The following is a 16,423-nucleotide window of genomic DNA, read 5'->3' as shown; positions in this document are numbered from 1 at the left end:
TGTCATACCTTGCTCTGAATATATAACCTATTAAGTAATTTGTTTTCCTCCTGCGCTGTGGGGAAGTAAAATATCTTTCCAGTTTTACAGCTCCTATCTTCTTTTGGTTCCACTCACTACTTAATTTCTAGATGGTGGAGAAAGATGCTAGCTGTGTAGCCGTAACAGTAAGTAGCACTCATACAATACATTTTCAGTGTTACAGCATGTTAGTTGGTTTCCCCTCCTTCCCTCACCCCACTGACAAAAAACAAATCAAACAAAGGGAGAAAGTAAGTTTACAAATAGGGACCCTGAAGAGTGGACACATGTTAAATGAATTGTCCAAGGCCACTATTGGGAGTCTGTCAGAGCTAAGATTAGAACTGAGGCGATCTCAGCAGGCAGGTGTATGCTTAGATCAGTAGGCGGTGCTGTTGAGCTATCATTTCAGCACTTAATTAGGTAACCTTGAAATGGCACTTAGCACCTCAAAGAAAACTCTGCAAAAGCACTGTTCAGAAATGCATTTTGTTTATGTAGTGCATCCAGTATCTTCTGTTTATCAACTCATTTGCGCTCCTTTACAAATGGACAATAGTCTTGAAAACACAATTGTTTCTGTTCCTGCTGCTAATTTTTTTGCATGCACTCAGTCATAATTCTTTGCCTGTGACATCACTGTTTTTCCATATCAACTACTGATGCTGTGCTAGATTGTTGTGGGGAGAGGGCAGAACCTGTGGGAGCAGATAAACTCTCAGGAAACAAAGATCCTGATTTCAAGTATAAATGCTCTTTGTGATGGAGAACAAAGGGAGGGTAAGACAGAACATTTAAGCAGAACAGTGTTTTGAGTAGCTTCTTGTTTTCCATGAAGCATCTGCAGTTCCTCTAAAAGGATGTTGTTGCATAGATCCTCCAGAGGTTTGATTCTGTTGGGAAATTTTCACACACTACTTTGGAATGGGTTTAAAATTCTACACAAATCATGTTTCTACACTTCCCTATTGCCTTCTGTCCATACCTGCTATTATGCTCTGAACTGAGCTGGTTAGGACAGACACATGTGGGGGTGGAAGGGGGGAATCTTTTTACTGTGTATAACTTGCCTATCTTGAAAAGGAATGTTCATAAAAGTGCAGTCTAAGAAAAAGTAGTTTTAAATATGCTCAAACAAGAGGGGTTCAAATGGATTAGTCACTGCCAGAAAGAATACAAAAGTTCCAGCTAGAGCTGCTTGACAAGTTTCAAACAAATACATTCTGTTGAAAAATAACAATTTGAAAATGAGAATACTCAGGAAAAACTTGAATATTTTTTAATTATCTTGTGATGTTTGTGTGTTTCTTTTTCCCCCTACTCTTTTGTAACTTTTAGCTTTAAAAAGTAAACCATTATCAAAATGGTTATCAATGTTATTTTGGATAAATACAAAATGTAGAGAGCTGATTCAGTGTTTTAATAAAGCATTCAATAGAAGTTTTTTAGAAAAAAAATAAAAAAATTTTCATGAAACTTTTGTGACTAGCTCTAGTTATAACACCCATTCTCACTGATCTCCAGATCAGTATCTGTATTCACTTCCACTCATTCTTTCCTGCTGCAAAACCCGGCAAAGTTCCTCCAAGATAAGGCACTAGTATGTCATTTCACCTTGCTGGCAGGAAAGTCTGTGGTTTCTTTCAATCCTGGGCCTAGATTAGTCAGATGCAGGGGCAGCTCCAGGCCCCAGCACACCAAGCGCTAGCTTGGGGTGGCAAGCCGCGGGGGGCGCTCTGCCGGTCGCCGGGAGGGCAGCATGCAGGCAGCCTTCGGCAGGAAGCCTGCGGAGGGTCTGCTGGTCCCGCGGCTTTGGTGGAGCCGCGGGATCAGCGGACCCTCTGCAGGCATGCCTGTGGGAGGTCCACTGGAGCTGCGGGACCGGCGACCATGTCGCCGTCGTCATGGTGTGCCACCATGCTTGGGGTGGCGAAATGTCTAGAGCCGCCCTGGTCAGATGTCTGACTGCCAGTTATATTATTGGTTGGTTTAATCGCAACCCAACGCAGTCACCTTTCACTGCTTTACTCCTGTGGCTGAGTTGGGGCAAGAAATTGATTGTTCACTTCTCACTTCCCCATTGACCAACAAGTTATACTATGGAATGGGCAACATGAGCATGTTGGTACAAGGGAAGGTGTTTCTAATGTTCTTGAGTTTCCTTGCATGGGGTATCCATGTGTCTGCACAAGTAAAGTTCCAAAAGCAGCAGTTAGTGCTTTAATGAAATGTAATAATCATAGGAGTTTGGTGTCCCATCAGCTGACCAGGAAGCCAAGTGCGAGAGTGCTGGGAAAGACTTGAGGCAGAAGCTCTACAATGAGGAAAAGGGAGTCTGAGTATATTAAGGGATATCTGGTTTTAGTATTTAAAATTCCTACTTCAGTCTTAAAAGAAACTTTCTGTGATTCTTCCCCACTGTCACATGACCACTTCATTTTATTCCTTTTCTTTTGCTCCTGCTAGTCTCCATTTTTCTCTTACCTTTATGCATCTTTCTCTAATTTTCTTTTCAGTTTCCCTCCACCTGTTCTGCATTCTCCAAACTATTTTAACCACTGTTTTTCCACCCTTCTGCCTCCAATCAATTTTGCTCTTTTTCCTAACATCTACTAATAACTGACTTATAGGAATTTGTTCAAGCTTTCTGGGTTTGGGGATGGGGAACAGCACGGGGCAAAGAAAATAAGCCTAGATAATTTCAGCCTTGAATGTGATTTTTTTTTTCTTCTCAGAAAGCTACTACACTCTGAAAACTCTTTTGCAACATTAACTGTAGCATCTACCCACTGTAATTACTTATAAATTTGTTAGTCTCTAAGGTGCCACAAGTACTCCTGTTCTTTGGCTGCTACTCTGAAACTTACCAAAAACTGGAGTTCATCCTGTCCCATTGGTGGCTCATGAGAATTTATAGGGTTTTTTTTCCTTATTATATACTTTGTCCTAAATACCTTTCATTGTGTCTTGCATCTATAGGGATTTAAGCTTGATGAATAAGGATTGATTTCTTTCTTTCTCTTTTTCCTTCTGTGGGATTTAGGTAAATCTCTATTAATCCTTATGTGGCTGTTTATTTAAAATTATATGTATAAGGCTACTGAACGTAATTTGGTCAAAATAATTGAAATACTGAAAATTACTACAGGATTAGTCCATTGAAAGAAAAATCTCTTAAGAGGAAGCTTTAAATCTGTACTTTTGTATAGAAGATGCTTGCTTGGTGTTTTTGGGTTTTTTTGTTTTTTTTATAAGCATAAATGAATACATAGAATGAACAGGTTTTAATTTTTAACTGAATTCAAAGTCACCTGAGACTGTCAGTAGAGCTGCATAAAATATTGATAGAAACACTTTTTTTGCTTGTCTATATTTAAGTTCACAATAAAATTACAAAATTGGCACAGCTTTATGAAGCTTTGCAATTTTTATGGAATTTCAAATTATTTTTTTTGTCAGCTAGACTACAATAGGATTTTTAAGAAATGTTTTTGCGCTCTTTCCATTTGGGCTGTTCAGTTGGTTGGTCACATGTTTTTATTCTTGTTCATTGAGTGTTAACCCAGCTGACAACATACGGCTCAGCCAGAGACCAATTAAATTCACTTTGTGGTGGTTGTGATCAAATTTTGTATACTCCAGAGCAAGCCAGAAAAACACTGGCAACAGCAAAAAACATCTCTGCATTACAATTTATATCAGGAAAAGCCTTTTTATTCCTTGTCAGCCTTCCCACTCTCACAAAGCGTAACCTGTAATTAATGTGAGCAGCGGCTCTGCCTGTCGGTCCTCCACTGTTCTAGTCCTGCAAGACATGAGATAGAAGAGATTAGTCCATGTACCAAAAACACTGGTTGAAGAGGGCACATAGCCAAAGACAATACCAAAAAGGAAGTAAATGGATTCCCTGAGGACAGATGAGTGTTACCCATGAGATCATCCATAGATCTGGGCAGCTTGAGTAAGCGTGCATTCTACTTACTCCGGTAATGTCAAGGCTATTGTGCCATGAGCTTTTATACATAGTTTGGCCACGTTAACTCTGAGGTTCATATTTTTATTCTGTTCCCCTTGTAGGTAGAATACAGATCAGAAGGCTTAGTAACAGTCTTCTCCGCATGATCCTCTTGCATGTTTCCAAGCAGAGAAATCTGTCTGGACGTTACTGCTGTCTGAACCAGGAGTAGCTGCTGCTTCTCCATAGCTGCAACAATTCTGCACTTAGTTTGCTTTTTAGGAGAGCTGGTTGAATGTTTCCTAACAAAATGTCTTTTGAGGGAAATAGCTTGTTGACTAAATGGAAAGAGAGGTATGTCTGTGTGTAATTATTTTTCAGTTAGCCCTACTGACTAGTTCATGACACTCCCCCCTATTTTTGAACTACACTTTTGGTTGTATTCATTCTTCTCACCTGTATATTTGAACAATAATTAATTACAGTGAATTTATGGCCTGGAAATGGACAAGGCCTGGGAATGGACTACAACGCAGGTTTTTACTCTCAACAATTAAATAGAATATTGTTTCTGGGTTTGTATTTCTCCTCACAAACATTTACAAAAACTGATCTGTTGTATATGATTAGTGTTGGAGTCTCAGACCGAAAGAAAACTTGTAGGAGCCAGCCTTTTAAATTTAACCAAGTAATTGCCCTGCAATGGGTTATGACCACAGATCTATTTCTCTCATGCAATTTATTTGAGAACAGGCGTTCTTCTGGATGATATGGCACCAGCTGCTCTCTCATCCTAATGTGTATTTCTTTGCACTGTGATTTAAAACCCCTTTGGGTTTAAGTGTCATTGGTTTCTGGTCTGAAATCACCTTACAGCTGTTAGTTGCATTTCTAATTGAGTATTGAGACTTTTTCTGGCATTTCATAATTGATCTCACTGTGAATATGTATTACACATGGCATAGGTGTATATAATATATTTGCGCGCACACACACACACACACACACACACACACACACACACACAGGTGTGAAGATCTAGAACAGTGGTTTTCAACCTCTTTTCATTTGCAGATGCCTAAAAAATTTCAAATGGAGGTGCAGACCTTTGGAAATCTTAAACATAGTCTGCAGCCCCTCAGTTGAAAACCACTGTTTTATGATGATAATCTTTCGTGGACCCTTTAGACATGGTCTGCAGACCACAGGTTGAAAACGACTGCCCTAGAAGAACAGTGAGATTCCTCAGATAAGTTTTTGCACATTGAAGTGTCAGAAAATATTGTTACTACAAAATTTAAAAAGGTGATTGGATTTGGAATTAGCTTCTGGTAATGAACAGAAGTAGTTGGGATATCTTTAACAGTTCACTCAAGCAGTCAAATTCTTTGCCTTTCAGAAGGTGGTAGTGTTCTTTTTTTTTTTTTTTTCCCCTGTTACTAACCATTGGACAATTTAGCATCAGTTATGTGCAAATTGGCTTAAGTAACAATAGAAACAGGTATGAATCTTTGTCCAAAGCTTGAGATGAACTTTGGAATGATTTAATATTAAGATGATCACATTTCATATTTTCTCACCTGCATAGCACTTTCTGATTCTATTATTTGTTATGATGCCCAAGACAAAGATCAGTGCTTTGTTGTGCTAGCCAGTATTCCATGTGCCAGTAGACAAAACAAGCAAAAACCAGGGGGTTGTTGGGAGGATGAAGTTATTACCTCTATCACATAAAATTAATAGAGTTTCAGGAAAGATGTCTTAGCTCACCACTCGCTTCGCCTATGCCAGATGGCAGTGATCGGTAGGCATCATGGCAGAAGTTGATTTTTAAGAGACTTAAAAGAGGATAAGACCACGGCTTTGATTTTTTTTTTTTTTGGGCAAGGGAGTTTCCCCCATGCTTGTGGTTAAAAACATAGGGTTTATCTTCCATTATAAGAGTCTACTATAATACTATTCTGTATTCCTAGCTTGACCTGAAATGGGAAACACAGGAAAACATGTGCAAACTTGTACTCATTTGACTTCCCATCCAGTTTTGAAGTCAAGTTTCAACCCCAGAATGGCTGTATCCAATACTGCAACACAGAAACACAGGCGGATGTAGATCTTTAATGTTCAAAATATGCACTTCACTTTAACCTTAAACTCAGATTATACAGAGATGGCGTTGATCTGATTGTTAGAATCAGAAATCTAGAATTTGAATGCTAGTATTATACCGACTTGTACTTGCTGGTTTTCTGTTTTCTTTTCTTTTTTTTTTCTTTTTTTATGCCACAGATCTGCTAATTGAAAGAAATAGCCTGGGACATTGTAGTGCTAAAACATTGCCTGTACTTTTATGTTCTATGATATTTAATATTCATAACATTAGAGAACCTAGGACAAGAGATTAATCTCATGGCATCCATCTCAACTATGTACAAAAACACATTTCAGAATGACTTTGTGTGCAGTTGAAAAATATTTGGAAGTGGAGAATAGAACATCTGCTAATGCCTTTTTTCCCCTCAGTGGATCACGAGCACTTAATAAAACCCTGCTTATGTAGGAATCATTCCCTCTGCACTGAACTGCAGCCACCTCTGCAGTTGAATGTAATGGCTATTTTGCAGTGCACACCAACACTACATAACAATTCAGGTTAGGAGGCAAAGAATATTTTATCCAGTTGGGTACAATGTTGTGGGAGGACACTTGGACTAATGCCATTGCTTTTGCAATATGTCCCTTGAAATCTTTTTGTGCTTTTACATTATATGCAATTTGATGATGATCTTTGGGTTTCTGTAAACCAATTTACACCTTGAAGTGTTTTTGCTTTGATTTAGGGGATGAGTGTGTGACTTCCCTGATTTTCTTCTCATTTCCCCCAAGAGATATTTTCTTCTCTTGAAACTCTTCCCTGGGGGATTTGATAACAGCCTTCACCTACCTGAAGGGGGGTTCCGAAGAGAATGGAGCTCAGCTGTTCTCAGTGGTGGCAGATGACAGAACAAGGAGTAATGGTCTCAGGTTGCAGTGTGGGAGGTCTATGTTGGATATTAGGAAACACTGTTTCACTAGGAGGGCAGTGAAGCACTGGAATGGGTTACCTAGGGAGGTGGTGGAATCTCCATCCTTAGAGGTTTTTAAGGCCTGGCTTGGCAAAGCCCTGGCTGGGTTGATTTATTTGGTGTTGGTCCTGCTTTGAGCAGGCGGTTGGACTAGCTAAGGTCTCTTCCAACCCTAATCTTCTATGATTCTAGGAATCAGGCAAAACTTAAGAAATCAGTAGGATTTTTGACTGCCTAAGGACTACTGCAGAACTGGGTCCTTAGTCTAAATTTCAGTTGCTCCCTCTATTCACTGTCCGGTGTGGGAGGGAGGAGGGAGAGGAGGAGGAGGAGGGTATAAAAGGAAGAAAAAAGGAAAGAAAAAAAAAAAGGGCAGCATGTGGGCCTGGAAACTTTACAGAATATTTTTTGAACTGCATTGATACACCAGATGTCTCTTCTGGACCTGAGATCAGAGACTTAGCATGGGACTTGTTATGAACTAAACAGAATCTATATCTGTGACAGTGTAGCTTAGAAAAAATAAGATGTTGATAAACCCCGGGAGACCCATCCTATCACCATCTGTGAAAGCTGTTGCCTAGTTTGAAGGAAAGAATCTCAAATGACAGCCTGAGATGAAGATGAATTAATTTTTTTCCATATATGGTTTTCTTTTGTGTTTCTTTAGGGTGAGGGGCTTTGCCTCCAAATCATTATAATGTGCCTTGAAACTGTGAGTTAATGAAAGCATACTTTAATTAAACTGAAAATGATGACATACTTCTATTTTCAATTTAGCAATCCCTCTTTTTTTGTTGTTTGTTAGTAAAAATACTTAATTTTCCTTCCTCCCTCTGCAAAAAAAATAAGTTATAAACACATGTTAGGAATGAATTAAATTCTTTGTACAATCACAGTATGCCATCTTAATTAAAACATGGTATGTTTGCTTTGGGATTCTTAAATGGCACTTAAAGGGAAAGTGTACTAATTTTCCCATCATACTATTGCCAAAAGGAAAGTGATAAGTTTCAATTTCTTAAACTTTCTTCAGCTTCATCTCATGAAATAACCATCCAATTCCAGGCCTACTTTCTGAAGCATGAGAACAGCTTGTTTCCGTTTGAACAATTTCAGTCACTTGAAGTAATTTTAAGACCGCAATCTTAATTTTTAAAAAATTAGATTGTTATAATTTAAATAAACATTATCCTGTACACTAGATATCTTATTTTCTGAAAACCCAGATCCTTCTCAATGTAGTATTTTTGCCTTTTAGATTCCCCAAACTAGGCATTAGCAATTTGACCTTGACTGTCATCAGCGTGTGACAAGAATATAAAGCAGGAGATTTCTCTAGAGCAAACACTTTAAAGAACCTGCCTCGCATATAATATTTTCTAGTTGCACACTTCATTATTAAAATAAAAAAATAAAATCTTTATCTGACAAGGTTCTCTCCATTTTGTTCATGGATTTCACAGCTTTGATGTTATTCTTCTCTTATTGTGACAGAATTGTATCCAAATATGACATAGAAAATTACAGTACTTATAGAGGTTTTCTTTGAAGTTGTATACAAATTTCTTCATTTGCTGTGTTAAAAGCATTCTCTCTGCTGAATGAAAAATTCATATCCACAAACAGCATTCTTAAACTGTATAGCAGCTACTGTTGCATAGCAAGTCTGGGAATTGCAAATCTCTTATAGTACTGCACTCTCTAAATAATAGTTTATATACAGTGTATTATACATTTTGACACTATGAGCCAAATTCTGAGCTCAGCTACACCAATATATCTTTAGAGCTGTTCTGTGGAATTATTCTATATAGTTTAATTTAAAGCAGAGTCTGATCCATTGGGTTAAATTTGAAAAAAAAAACCTGACTCATAAACTAGAAAAGAAATGCAGCAATAAATAATAAGAGAGTGAAGAAGTAGTACAGAAATTGGAGGAAATGGTGGGAGCATGGTGCATGAAGAGTGCCAGCAATAGAAATTACAAATAAAGAAATAGAAAATCAGTACACCAACACAGACAGAAAAATGGACGTATGATGTCATACAGAAAAGACACAATACAATACTGTGTGTGGAGATGGGGAATAGGTGGAGGTTGTTAGAACAGAACACATAAATAAATTACTGATAAATTATAGAAGTTAGAATTTTTATAAAGAGGATGTTACAGCACAAGTTTAATTGGATTGTGAATTTAATCACATAATTAAAAAATTTGTAGCTGCAGACATGATTTTTAAATGACAATGACAAGTGAGCCTTTTGTAAACTGTAAAATTCTACCAGCATATAGTGTGTGTTTAAAAGTGTTTGAACAGATAGGGTTACAATGAACTGGCAAAAAAGCAAGATGTGTGCACATGGGCGGGCTTTCAATCCCGCTGGTTATCAGGGGGTAGCCATGTAAGTCTGTATCCACAAAAACAACAAGGAGTCCGGTGGCACCTTAAAGACTAACAGATTTATTTGGGCATAAGCTTTTGTGGGTAAAAACCTTACTTCTTCAGATGCATGGAGTGAAAGTTACAGGTGACAACTTCCTTGAACAACCTAAGAAAGAAAATTACAATGGCCAGGTCATATTGCAGGGTGAAGCGAGACAAGATGGACTATGCTGATGATAGTATGGAGACTCAGATACAGGGCCGCCGGGGGTGGAGGTGGGGGGGCAAGTTGCCCTAGGCCCCGCAGGGGCCCCGCGAGCCCTGGCCCGGCGGTGGTCTGGGTCTTCGGCGGCATTTCGGCGGCGGGAGGGCCCCATCAGTGCTGCCGAAGACACGGAGCAACTGAAGGGCCCCCCGCCGCCGAAATGCTGCCGAAGACCTGGACCGCAGCTGGATGAGTACAAGCGTCGCAGCTCCCAGGCCCCCTGAATCCTCTGGGCGGTCCTGGTCACATAACAAGTACATATTGTGACCTTCTTGTTAGACCAACTGGCCCATATTTTGGACAGGACCTGGCTGCTGGTGTTCTGCATTGAATAATGGACTGAGGCTGCGATGATGATCACTTTGTTCCAATATTGAACATAAAAAGTAAATGACAGTAATTGAACAATACTTTGCTACTTACTGCTAAAGAAATTCTAAATCTGAAGCAATATTATTTCTTTAGAGATTTGAATATCTGAATTTAAATCTGCTTCATTTTCAGCTGTCTTTTGAAAAATGCTTTATCAAACTTGTGGATGTTTTTGTACTGCAAGCAGCTAAATATACAGAGGCAGGGAAGAAAGCGAATGAACATTGGGTTTTTTTGCTCTTGTACTGTGCTTAATTTTTACTGCATTCTTTTAAGGGTGCAAATGTCAAATTTCTCTCATTTCCAATATTAGAGTGGAGAACATTTTTCGTTTGTGTAATGTGCTGGTCTTCTAGCTAAACTATAACTGTATGTCATTACTTAGACTTTGAGAGAAATATCTTTTAATCTCTTCAAATTTAGTAACAATTATGCCTTATTTCCTTTCTCTCAGATGTATGTTTATGGGAAGACTAGTCAACAATATATTGTGTATATGAGTCCGACTTTCCAATGTTGCTCCCTTTCTTTAAAATGATTTGTTCTTCAGTGAGGGAGAAAATAAATGGAAGAACAAAGAAATTATAGGCAATGAAAAAATATTGTTTAATTATAAAATAGGGAATCATTCTTCAACTTCTGTGTGAAAACTTCTCTATAATATCCTGGGACTAATAAGGCTACAACAACACTGCATAGGACCATAAGGTGTTTCCTGGGAAAAGACTGATGGATGGAGAGCAGGAAGATGGGGTTTCTAGCTGATCTATACAAGCTGGGGCTGAAGGCAGGAGAGCAGTGGAGGGACCAGGGCCAGCTCCAGGCACCAGCTAAAGAAGCAGGTGCTTGGGGCGGCCAATACCAAGGGGCGGCCCTCCCTGTCGGAATGAAGGACCTACCCCTGAATTGCCACTGAAGAGTGGAGTGGCGTGGCGCGATCTGCTTTTTTTTTTTTTTTTTGTCGCTTGGGGTGGCAGAAAACCTGGAGCCGGCACTGGGAGGGGCTCACAGGTGATGCATCCACCATTGAGAGCTGGACGTAGGGGAACAGTGTGAGGGCCGGCGGGGAATGAGGGATGCTCCCTTAGTAAGGGTGATCTCCAAACAGAGAGGTTGTGGGGTTTCCTACTTGGAAGAGAGGGGTTGTACTCTAACTGGATAGGCTGAGGGAACTGTCCTGGCAGGGGAAGAAAAGACCTGTGGCGGAGGAGAGCTAGGTGTAGTGGAAGACAATAGAGTATGGTGAGGATGCACTTCCAGCAGAGAGGCTGACAGGGAGGGTGGAGAATAGGGTTTTAAGAAAGGACAACACGCAGAGAGGATGATATGGACTATGTTTTAGGACTTTTGTCACAGACTACTTGCATTATGTTTTGTAATTAATACCTCTCCTGGGGGCAAGTTTTTCTATCAAGGGAGCCTGGCATAAAGTCTTTGGATTACCTGACAAGGGAAACTGAGGTGGGCTCACCAATTGTGCTGTGGCTGGTCTCTCACAACACCTAATAAATATATTTAAATTTCCTAAAACTAATTTTTCTTACAAAATACAATTTTGTGTCACTAAACATAACTGTAGTATTTAAATATATGCATCTCATTCCACCAAGCTCTTCCTGTCACTTTTAAATCTGGCTTTGCATATGTCCTTCGCACTCTACCTGTGAAGTTTTAGCACTGACAAAGGTGCTATGCACTTATCCCTGCATGTGTGGTTAATTGTATAATAAGCAGTAGATGGGCCTGCTCACACTTCCAATGAAGGCAACTAGGTGTATTGCCTTTGACTTCAAGGGGAGCATGATCAGGCCCCCAAATCTACACAAACTAGCCTGTGACAATTTCCTATCCTTGCCCAGTTAAGCAGAATAGGATGGCCATTCTGCAGCAGGAAGATTTGTGACTCTCCCAAAGTTTTTTTTAATATAACTTTTTAAACTGTTACAATAATTTTAATCCAATTCTTATATTAAAGGAAAGCACCCTTTTATAATGGTCTCTTAATAACTTTCTCCAATGGTGTGGTATTACTGTGACCTTCCAAAGAATTCTTAAAAGCAGGAAACCTGCTGTAAAACGTAGGCTGAGATCAGTTTCCTGAAGAGTTGTCACAGCTAGCATATTCTTATCAAGTGTATTTAAGTGTGAGACTAAATGCATAAAAATAGCAAACAGCTGTTTGGTGGTGCTTAGGACTTTCTGGGAGGGAGGGGGAGGAGTGGAGATGTGGCAATTCCCTGCTTCTCCCCATCCCTCCCAGTGCTTCATGCTTAGAACTTTCTGGGAGGGAGGAGGAGGAGTGGAGATGCAGCACTTCCCCGCTGTATATGGCATAGAGAAATACAATTTAGATGGAGCTATTATTAGGTGGGTGTTTAACTGGTTGGAAAACTGTTCCCAGAGAGTAATCATCAGTGTTTCACAGTCAAACTGGAAGGGCATATCGAGCGGGATCCTAAAGGGATCAGTTCTGGGTCTGGTTCTGTTCAATATCTTCATCCATGATATGGATAATGGTATAGAGAGTATACTTATAAAGAGATACTAAGCTGAGAGGGATTGCAAGTGCTTTGAGGATAGAATTAAAATTCAACATGATCTGGACAAACTGAAGAAATGGTCTGAAGTAAATTGGATAAAATTCAAATAAGGACAAATGCAAAATATTCCACTTAAGAAGAAACAATCAGTTGCAAACCCATAAAATGGGAAATGACTGCCTAGGAAGGAGTACTGCGGAAAGGGATCTGAGGGGTCATAGTAGATCACAAGCTAAATATGAGTCAACAGTGTAACATTGTTGCAAAAAGAAAAAGAAAACATAATTCTGGGATATATTAGCAAGAGTGTTGTAAGCAAGACACAAGAAGTAATTTTTTCACTCTACTCCATGCTGATTAGGCCATAGGAGTATTGTATCCAGTTCTGGGTGCCACATTTCAGAAATGTGGACACATAGGAGAATGTCCTGAGAAGAGTAACAAAAATGATTAAAGATTTAGAAAACATGACCTGCGAGGAAAGATGGAAAAAATTGGGTTTGTTGAGTCTGGAGAAGAGAAGACTGAGGGTGGGACATAGGTTTCAAGTACATAAAAGGTTTTTACAAGGAGAAGTGAGAAAAATTGTTTTTCTTAACCTCTGCGGATAGGAAAAGAAACAATAGGCTTAAGTATGCTTGCTGTAATTTAAGGTTGGACATTAAGAAAAATGTCCTAACTGCCAGGATGGTTAAGCACTGGAATAAATTGCCTAGGGATGTTGTGGAATCTCCATCCTTGGAGATTTTTAAGAGGAGGTTAGACAAACACCTATCAGGGATGGTCTTGATAATACTTAGTCCTGCCACGAGTGCAGGGGACTGGACTAGAAGACCTCTCCTAGGTCCCTTCTAGTCCTACGATTCTAGGATAGACAAAATCCATGATCATTTGGTGTTCCATAAAGATTTATTAATATTTGTTCGGCACAGGCAGCGTGCTGTTACTCACTCTTGGCTTTGCCACTTGCAAGTAATGAGGAATTCCCAAATTATTGCCAATTAAACCTTTGTACCTCACCATTATTTTCATATGTTTGCTTGTGTGTTTGATATTAGAACACTTTGGCTCGAGCCCCCTGTTACTATATGAGTCAATGGAGTTAGGTCTGGCTACAAAGCTATTGGAGTATACAGACTGATAAGCCTGAGGTTTGTGCTGAGCCCATTCAAGTGTCAGTCTAAGCTTCCTGTTATTGGGTTTTGCCTACAACAGTAAGTAGTAATTTGTTGCTGATCCCTACTTGCATTTCTCTTTCTTAAATTGTAATCTGTTTTCACTGAGAAAATATAGAGGTGCAAAGAAAATGTTTATAGTTTAGTTTTAACAATAATATGCTGCATACTGTAGTAGAAGAGATAATACTACAGCAAGTTATAAATTCCTTGATCAGTCAGTCCTTTTCCATAAAAGGAGGTAAAGAGATAGTGGAGTTGCACCAAGAATGAATTTGGCCCTGTGTGTCCAAGTATTTATTCATGTGTCTCTCTTTAGACTTGTCTTATGGGTAGATCTTCTCAATTTTTAGTCCACAATCTGTCCATAGTGACTTATTTTTTTGCTACTCATTCATACTAATTTGTGCAATTCAGTCCTAGAAACACCATTGTGGGGGTGAACATAGAAGGGATGAGTAGAATATGAAAAAATAGACCTGGCTTCATTTGTGTTTTGGAACCATCCTCCCCTTCACAACTCAGTTGCAGATGACTATGCCACACAGATTATTGCTCTTTTTTACATTTTATCAGTGTAGGCTAATAGACTCATTGCAGCTCCTTTGCTCTTTTTTTTCTTTTCTGTATGCTGTCCTGATAGGCTTGAAAAGTCAAATGTCCCTAAACAGCATCACCAGCTGAGATTAAAAAAAGCTAACATTGCAGCCTGTCAAACCAGTTTTGATCACTGAATGACTCATGTCTGCCATGGTGAGAAAGTGAATCATATTTGTCTCCCTTCATCATTTACTGCAGAGGGACAGTACTTTGCCTGTCTTTGAGATTAACATCTGGAAACGCCTTTTCAAAACCATGTCTGGTCTCTAATGAAAGGTGATAGATGCAGAATAACTTAACAGGTCACTAATGCCTTAAGATGCTGTGTGTGTTCGCTTTGTACCTTTTCAAAATTAATTGGAAGGGTTTTTGTCCAGCTCATTGACCTGAACTGGTCAAAAGTAGAAATGGGGCACAACTAGACCACTCTGAACTCTCAATCTCACCCAAACGCTGACAATGGTGATTGGTGATGGGGAGTTGGATATAAGGGACTTGGGGCCCCAACCCCTCCTGGTTTTAGTTTTGCAAAACAAACAAACCAACCAAGAACTTTCTAAAGGATAAATGTACATTTTTGCTTATTATTGTTTAAAATAGAGAGTGGCCAGAACTGGACCCAAACTTTGATGGGTAATTGGATAAATAGGGCTCAGATCCAATAACAGCTAATTTCAGGTTTTGGCTTGGTAACACTAATGTTGCTACCATCTTCCCACCCCCCAGACACATTGCGTACATGTGTGTAAGTAAAACAATATATAATTAGTATTTATAAGTTTCTAAGAATTAGATTGGCATCTCTGGATAGTGAAATCATCTCAAGTTTTAACCAAGTGCAACAGTTCTGGTACCTGATGTGAACAACTCCAACCATTATAAATGGGAATGCTGATCATCTTGATGGCCTGACTAATTCCTGTTCGGTTTCTGAAAGAGATGTCACTTATGTCAAATTATTTTTTTAAAGTGAGAATATGGGGCCATTGGCAAAATACAACAGACAATTGAGCAGACAACTGTGCAGCTGCATTTCAGTCTATTTCAATGCACTACAGAACTGATGGAAATATTGTATTCCTACTAACACTGAGTTTTTTCAGAAAACTTGCAGGGTGATCCTAATGAATGACTCAGCAACCAGTGTCCATCTGGAAATACTGGATATTCTATCTGAAAAAGCTTTATGGATTGTCTCATGTTTGTTGCAAATTAATATCAGAACCATAGAATTTTCACTCAGCAACTGGAAAACTACTTCAGGATTTGGCGGTTAATTGTCCTGGGATCTAACTTGAATGGCTGAGTTCAAGGAATTTATTCTTGTTTTTCATGGACTTATGCATGTGTTTACATTTTTCAGTGGATTTTGGTTTTTTTAATTGATCCATAAAAATGATAACCCCGGCTATGAATATTTTGGACACCATAGAAATCAGTCATAGACCCAGTTTATTTGTTTAAAGTACTATTTTGTGTATTTACCTTGTTTAGTTCAAAGAACAACAGGCACAGAGATGAGGTAGTTCAAGGATTGTGGCTTTCCCACAACTAAAGAGTAGCTCTTTCAGCAGTCTAGCTTCTCTAGAGGACCAAGCTACAACAGTGGTTGAGGTTTGCTTTGGGCACTAATCAGATAGTGTCAATCATAACTCAGTTCTCTTGGCTTCACACACCTGATACCCCTTCTCCACCATTTGATATTCTCTGCCTTGGTTTGATTGTTAGGGCTGGAAAAGGGCACGTTGTGGTGGAACTAAAAATGGAGGGAGAAATGAATGTTCTAATATCTAATTTTGTAAGTCTTGGGTCTCTCAATGTATGTGCTCTTTTATTGGGGTGGAAGGCCTGAGGTAAGAGGGCAACCATCATTACTGATGCTGAGCAGTATCTTACTCTCCAGGTAATCCTGTTGCCCTTAGTGGGACTACTTCCAGAATAAGGTAATTTTCACCTTCTGTAGGTGTAGCATTTTGCAAACTCTTCAGGGCAGGCATTGTCTTTGCTATTGTATTCACGCAGGTGCTGTGTACAATAGGGCAA

General features: G+C 39.3%; 1 protein-coding gene across 1 annotated transcript in view; it reads left to right on the top strand.

Annotated features, from left to right (window-relative positions):
• The first annotated feature begins 700 nt into the window (after positions 1-700).
• LOC123372867 (cAMP-specific 3',5'-cyclic phosphodiesterase 4D-like) overlaps positions 701-16,423 on the top strand; it is a 334,135-nt gene continuing 318,412 nt past the window's right edge. Inside the window, exon 1 of the mRNA XM_045021427.1 lies at positions 701-801. The gene's annotated coding sequence lies outside the window, so the exon portion shown is untranslated. The remainder of the gene's footprint in view (positions 802-16,423) is intronic.

Source organism: Mauremys mutica, chromosome 6, assembly GCF_020497125.1.
Source record: "Mauremys mutica isolate MM-2020 ecotype Southern chromosome 6, ASM2049712v1, whole genome shotgun sequence".
Taxonomy (NCBI): Eukaryota; Metazoa; Chordata; order Testudines; family Geoemydidae; genus Mauremys; species Mauremys mutica.
The sequence above is the reverse complement of the archived record's forward strand: the minus strand, read 5'-3'. Positions and strand labels throughout refer to the sequence as shown.